General features: G+C 36.8%; 1 long non-coding RNA gene across 1 annotated transcript; it reads left to right on the top strand.

Moving 5' to 3' along the window:
* Window positions 1-2,454: 2,454 nt before the first annotated feature.
* LOC138162187 (uncharacterized) lies at window positions 2,455-6,788 on the top strand. Its single transcript, XR_011168571.1, has 3 exons — window positions 2,455-2,629; window positions 4,526-4,626; window positions 4,754-6,788. It is a non-coding gene; the product is annotated as an uncharacterized lncRNA (long non-coding RNA).
* Window positions 6,789-7,537: the final 749 nt, after the last annotated feature.

The following is a 7,537-nucleotide window of genomic DNA, read 5'->3' as shown; positions in this document are numbered from 1 at the left end:
CAAAATGTAATGGTGATGGGAATTTGAATATTTTCCCTGCCCCTTAATAAACCTAGGGAAATTTGAAGACCTTTCCTGCTTTAAAAATATATTCTGCCCATTAATAGGCTGAATGCAATCACATGGGGAAAGGACTTTGCTGAAGGGTACAAAAGGCTCCTCTGTCTATGTATACCTGTAGACATATATACACTTACATATGCATTCATTTTCCTATATACCATCCTATATAGACATATATATGTATGTGTGTATGTATATATATATGTATATATATATATAATTCATTTTTATTCCCAACTATTCTCATGATGAGAAAAGTTTCATAAGTTATAATTATCATTTTTCCATGTAGGAATGTAAATAGTTCAACTTTTGATAAGATCGTTATGATTTCTTTCCCTGTTTACCTTATCATGCTTCTCCTATTTCTTATACTTGAAGGTCAAATTTTCTATTCAACTCTGCTTTTTTTTTTAATTAAGAAAGCTTTAAAGTCCTCTACTTCATTGAAGAGCCATATTTTCCCCTGAAACATGATACTCAGTTTTGCTGGGTAGGTGATTCTTGGTTTTAATCCTAGCCCCTTTGACCTCCAGAATATCATATTCCAAGCCCTTCAATCCCTTAATGTAGAAACTGTCAGATCCTGTGTTATCCTTACCGTGTTTCCACAATATTAAAATTGTTTCTTCCTGGCTGCTTGTAATATATTCTCCTTGATCTGGGAACTCCAGAACCTGGCTATAATATACCTAGGAATTTTCTTTTTGGGATCTTTTTCAAGAGGTGATCAGTGGATTCTTTCAACCTCTATTTTGCCATCTGGTTCTAAAACATCAGGGCAATTTTCCTTAAGAATTTCTTGGAAGATGATTTCTAGGTTATTTTTTTGATCATGGCTTTCAGGTAGTCCAATAATTTTTAAATTATCTCTTCTGGATCTATTTTCTAGGTCAGTGTCTTTTTTTCATTGATATATTTCACATTGCCTTCTATTTTCTCATTTGTTTGTATTTGCTTAATAGTATCTTGATTTCTCATAAAGTCACTAGCTTCCATTTGCTCCAATGTAACTCTAAAGGCATGATTCTCTTCAGTGAGCCTTTGAGATTCTTTTTCCATATGGCAAATTTGCCTTTTTAAGGCATTCTTCTCCTCATTGCCTTTTTTAGCCCCTTTTTTCCATTTGAGTTAATCTATTTTTTAAGGTGTTATTTTCTTCACTCAGGTTGTTGACTCTCTTTTCATGATTTTCTTACATCATTCTCATTTCTTTTCCCAATTTTTCCTCCACTTTTCTTATTTGGTTTTCAAAATCCTTCTTAAGCTGTATCAGCAATGCAATATTCACAATGCCTACTGAAATTACAGATATGCTGATGTAATTATCCATCACAAAATATATCAGGCTTGCTAATATGGGGGAATAAGCTAGAAAATGTATTAAAATACCAAAAGATTGAGTCCCAAAACCAGAAAGTCAAAGCCATCAGAGTAATTATGAAGTTGTCACAGGCAGATAAAGTAGAAAGCACCCACATTCTCAAGCCTTTAAAACAGAACAGGCTACCTCAGGCAAAGGTCCTCCTCTCCTCATTCACAGCAACCACCCAGAGTCCAGGAAGCACGCTCCCAGCAGCTCCGGCCCCTGGCAGTCCTCAGCAGGAGTCCTTAGCAGAAATTCTGGCTGACTCAAAAAGGGGTTCGCACTTCAGTTGCCGCTGCTTCTGTTGCTGCTGCCGCTGCCGCTGTTGCTGCCACTGCTAGACACCGCAGGAACTCTAGCTTGGCTTACGCTTCCTCTTGCTCCACCCTTTCCTGCTACATCAGCAAGTCCAGTGGGGCTTGGAAGATCTTTAAATACCATAACCCTTAGCTCCTCTATGGCCTGTAACCAATTCATATTTTTCTTGGGAGCTTTTGGTTGAAAAGCTCTGACTTTGATGTCTTCCTCCTGTTCCGTGTTTTGATCCTTTTTATTCCCAAAAATGGAATCCAAAGTTGGATTGCTATGCTTGCTCTGCTACTTTTGGTTGCTCAAGTTGCCACTCAATTACTTGACTTTTGAGCTTTTTTCCACAGTAGAACTCTGCAACCAGAGAGGAGAGCTTTGTCCCAAATCACTGGGGCTTTCGCCGCTGCTGGAGTTATTAGTTGGGTCCCCTCTCTGAAGCTTCCACAGGCTCTGACACCTTGGTCACCCAGCCCAGGCCCTCCACCAAGGACAGTGATCCAGATCCAAGCAAGTTAAAGCAAGAGTGATTACCCCTCAGAATGGTCACTTGGTCTCCCAACAATCTGCAGGCTGGGAGCTCTGAAACACCCATGCCATGGTAGTGCTGTACCTCAGTTGCTTCTCCCTCTGGGGGCAGAGTCTGGATTGTATTCTCAGTCCCCCTGTTCCCAAAGTCTCCACTGACCTTTTACTTTTCCTTTGGCATTTATAGGTTGATAATTCCGGAAACCATCACAGATACTGGTGATGCACTCTCCTGAAGTCCCTCCAGCCATGACTGGTCAGAGCTGCCCTGGGGCTAAAACCAAGGGCTCACTTAGGGCTGGGCTCTGCTCCCAGCATGCTGTGATGGACCCTCCTGTCTGTCTTCCAGGCTGCCTTCACTGGGAGGTTTGTTTCTCTCTGTCACTTTCTGGGTTCTGTAGCTGTAAAGTTTGTTTAGAGTCATGTTTTATAGATATTTGAGTTGGGTATGGGGGGAGCTCAGGGAGTTTTCCTGCTTCAACACCACCATCTTGGTTCTGCCTACTCCATCTCCTTTTCCATCTTTCTCACCTCCTGACCCACTGTCCTGAAGGTTCTAACTGAGCCAACAGGGGTCACTTTTCCCTCATTGCTGGCACTCAATTTGACCCAGACATATCACACACTCCTCTCTATTCTTCTCTTTCCCTCCCCTCATTTCTTATGCTCTCACATTATATAATGTAGATCCACAAAATCAATGATACATCTGTAGGAAGGGTGTATCCAGGTTCAGTACATAATTCCCCAGGTCTGCCTAATCACTGTTACCTCCATCTAATTCCTTCCTTCACCAGTCTCCTTATATATATTTAGAAACAAGCCTTTTACTGGCTGGGCTTTCTGCTATCATTCTGTTACCTTAACTGTTGCATTTGTTCACCCTTCCTGTTTTTTTGTTGTCTGGAATGTACAAGAAGCAAATAATCTCTTCCAATGTAATTTCCTAAGAATGTTTCAAATACCTCTTTATTCTTGAGAATATACATTTTTTTCATTTATGATTAAGCTCAGATTTGCCAAATAAGTCACCCTGGGATACATCCAGAGCTTCATTGCTCTTCTGAATATGTTATTGAATTCCTCCCTACATTTTCTGTTGGCTACAGAATAGTCTTGTATTATTCAAATTTCCTTTCCTTTGTATTTGAAGCTTTTTCTCCTGATTGCTTGCAGAATGTGTTTCTGAATTGAATTGTGAAATTTAACCACTATGTATCTTGGAGTTTGCAGCCTTTTAAGTTTTTTGTTTGTTTCTTTTTTTTGTTTGTTTTCTAGAGGGGAATTTATGAATTCTTTCAATTGGTATTTCATTTTCTGTGTTCAGAAGTCCTGGGTCATTTTAATATATCATTTAACGTATTATGATGTTGAAGTTTTTTGACTTGTCATTTTCTTCTAGGGGATCTATGATCCTTAGGTTATCTCCATCTATTTTAGGTTATCTATATTAGGTTATCTCCCAATCTATTTTCTCTTTTTTCTTTCTTTAGTGAGATTTGTCATCATAGCTTCAAGATTTTCTTTTTTATTTTTGCTATACAAGCCATAATTTTGCTCATATAATTCCCATTCTTTAGGAATATCATGTTGTGTTCTATGTTCTCAAATATCATAGAACTCTCTGCCTCATAAAGTGTTGGATAGTTTCCCTTTTGTTTTGAAATATTTATTCTCTATTATTTATCCCCAAACTAGTTTACTAAATCTGGGGGCCATATTTCTTCCTGTTGTTACTATTTTCCCTACTGCTTTATTTGCTTAGAATCAAATATTTCAGTTTCCTTTTCTGATATCTTTGGTAACTTTAGTCTCTTCCACACCTTGCTTCCCTTTCTTTTTTTTTTCTTTCCCCTATTGCTCACTTTTTGATTTCCTCATCTCTGATGGTGGTTTTCCTTGGGGCTGTATCTCAAAAAACCTCTGCTACTTCCAAAATTTGGTAAAGTTCACTGGTCTAGGTCTTTGCCCCAACTGACTTTTGATGGTGACATAATTGAGATCAGGTGGATACTGAAATCTGTCCCTCAGACTTAGTGAAATGCCACATAGCTCTTGTCCTGAAATGTGCATGACATCCTGTTCCAGTTTCCTATCCCACTCCCTCTGTTCCTCAGTTCTCTGGTCTGTCACATGCAGTTCAGAGAGTTGCCATGACGGTGCTATGGGGTTGATTTCTGTGGGACAGAGTGTGAGGTTGAGCTCTATTTCAAATTCAAATGTGTGCTGGTTCTCTGCTTCCATTCTTCTGCTCCTTTACAGAGATCTCTTGCAGCACAAAATGATGCCATTGCTGTCATCCCTGTCCCTCCACAGCACTGAAAAGATGGAAGAGGAACTAGCATGTGAGGTTGAGATTTGCTGTAAGTTTATGTGCGAGATCCTTGGGATACCAAGTATAGCCTTGCTGCTGGTAGCATGGTGGGTAGTGGGAGAGGGAGCTCAGAGTAGGAGTAAGGTCATATTTTTTAACTTTCTTTTATATTCTAGGTCTCAGATATGAGGGACAGCTGAAGTTGTGTTATCTTTGATGCAGAAATTCTGAATTTGAGAAACATGAGAGATTGTGGGGATCAGAGAATATGTCTATTTTTACATTTTGTTCGTCATGTGACCCAAAACTCAGACATAATTTTAATTAATTTTCTGCCTCCCTCCCCAATTAAGGAACTATAATAAAAAGGAAAGTCTTCATAACTTATATGCATAGTCAAGCAAAACAAAATCACACATTAGCTGTGTCTAAAAATGTGTGACTCAAATTTGCATTTTAATTCTATTACACTTCTCAAAGGAGGTGGGTAGCATACTTCATTTTCTGTCCTCTGGAATCATTGTTTGTGATTGCACTGAATGGAGTTTTAAAAACTTTAAAGTTCTTTTTCGTTATAATGTTGTCTAGCACAATTGTTATGAGATCATTTTTTCTCTCAGTGACTTTTTTATTCTACCTCATTCTCCTTTCTAAAAAGCTCCTGTTTTGTCAATTTTAGCTTCAAATATCTCTAATATTCATTCCCTTTTTTCTATCATATATACAAAATATGTATACTCTCACCATATGTGTGTGTATGTGTGTAAACAAACTGGACAAAACAGAAATTCAAATTCTCAGACATGCCACTTTCTTATTATTTTCATTTATTGAAATGTTTGTACTTTTTAATGTTTAAGTACATGAGGGAAAAATAATTTGTACAATATATAAATATGTTGGTTTTACTCAGTTACTTACAGTTGTGCTGACTCTTTGTGACCCTATATGAGGTTTACTGACAATGATACTGGAGTGGTTTGACATTTCCTTCTCCAGATCATTTTACAGATGATGAAACAGAGACTAACATTTTTAAATAACCTGCCCGAGGTCACACAGGGTCTGAGGCCAGATTTGAACTCAGGATGCTGAGTATTCCTAATTCCAGGCCCAGCACTCTATGTCCTATTCTACCTAGTGACACACAAATATGTTATCTATCTATCTATCTATCTATCTATCTATCTATCTATCTATCTATCTATCTATCTATCTGCCTGTCTGTCTGTCTATACACAAATAAGTGTGCATAGACATATATAATATACAATATGTATATGTATGTATGTATGTATGTAATATTCCCTGAAGATTTATCAACAGAGGTAACCCTATTTGATTATACTATTACCATTAATTTTGGGCAAATCATAAAACACAGAGATGTTTAGTATTATCATGAAGGGTTTCAATAGGTCAGAGTTAGGGGGGTATCCCTAAAGATGGTGAGGTCCTTTAGATTCACCCATTTATAGATGATATTATCCTGATTGATTCAAACACTGGGACATTACAAAGTTCCCTGGATGAGATATACAATGACTTTAAAAGTTTTTTTCTAATTTTTCACATCAGAAAATACTATATGTACACATAGGCACTAAATATGGAAAATGAGTTATGCCTAGAATTGGAAAGAAGGAGAGAGAAAACTAGATTGCCTTTAGAAAATTACAAATTTATTTGAATGAATCCAATTTTCCTCTGAAACAAAGGCCCTTCTTTTTGATATCAATATTTGTCTGTTGCTGTCATAAGAAAGGTTGTGAGTCATGGAACACTATAGTCAGAAGAAATGAAATTGAGGATTGCCCAAAGGGCAATAGAGATTTCCATGTTGGCCATGAGCAGGCTGTATAATAATATGAGCTGTGAAGCAGAAATATAGTAAATATATATATATAAAAGAAATATCAGATACATTATAAATGTGTATATATACATATACATATAAATACACAAATTTATAGATATACATGCATATATTTAACCACTTCATGAGTTGTAAAGCAGAAAGACAGTAAAAGAAGACATCAAAGAAATAACATATATAAAAATACATAGTTTATGCATATAAATGTGTGTATGTGTCTATATATCTTTTATATATATAGTCATTTGCATATTGTACAATTAAAACATGTATCTTAAGGGCAGATACTGTATTTTTGCCTTCCTTTGTGAGTGCAAACTTTAAAATAATCCTTGTCAAATGGTAGATCTTTAATAAATGTTTGTGGACTAACCATATATAGTCTTTTAATAAATGTCTTGAAAAACATTGAGTGCATGAATACTACGTAGTATTCAACAGGCAAAAATGGATGCCTTGAGTTCCTCATAATAGGAAGAAGAGCTAAATATATGAGATCCAAGTTCAATTTGTATATTTGGGTATTTATGAAACTTTATTACTTCCCCCCTACCCCACCAATTGAGAACTTAACTTTTTTAAATGGAGCTTTTTGCCCCCTTTCTCTTCTCTTCTGATTAGATAGCTTTTATCTTATGTTTGCCCTGTTTTTTTTTTCCTCTAAAGGAAAGTAGGGCTAGGTATTCCCACCTCGAGGTGAGGGGCTTGTTTGTCACTGGATTCCTGCCATTTAGAAACTCCACAGGGTAAAAGGAAGAAGGAAGATGAAATAAGTCAGCATAGGAATTAGCCAGAAGTATTTTATCATCTGATGGGGGTTTAATCTCAGAGAAGCTATGCTTAGGTCAATTTAACACTAGTCTCCTGGAATAAAGATGAATTTCAAAATCATAAGAAGAAAACCCCTCCATTAAATGGACGTTCATGGTTCCCCATCTATCCATACCTGGAAACACCTTCCCTCAAATATAAAAGATGAAAACAAATCACAGGCTGTATTATGGAACTTAAATGTATTATGACTATCCCCATACAGAATAAGTTGAAGACTAACAGTCAAACATTTCAATTCTCAGGGGGTTAT

The sequence above is a fragment of the Petaurus breviceps genome, unplaced genomic scaffold (genome assembly GCF_028583685.1).
Source record: "Petaurus breviceps papuanus isolate PSGF00001 unplaced genomic scaffold, PetGlider_PUasm1.0 186, whole genome shotgun sequence".
NCBI lineage: Eukaryota > Metazoa > Chordata > Mammalia > Diprotodontia > Petauridae > Petaurus > Petaurus breviceps.
Note: the sequence above shows the minus strand (reverse complement) of the source record. Positions and strands in the feature narration are given on the sequence as shown.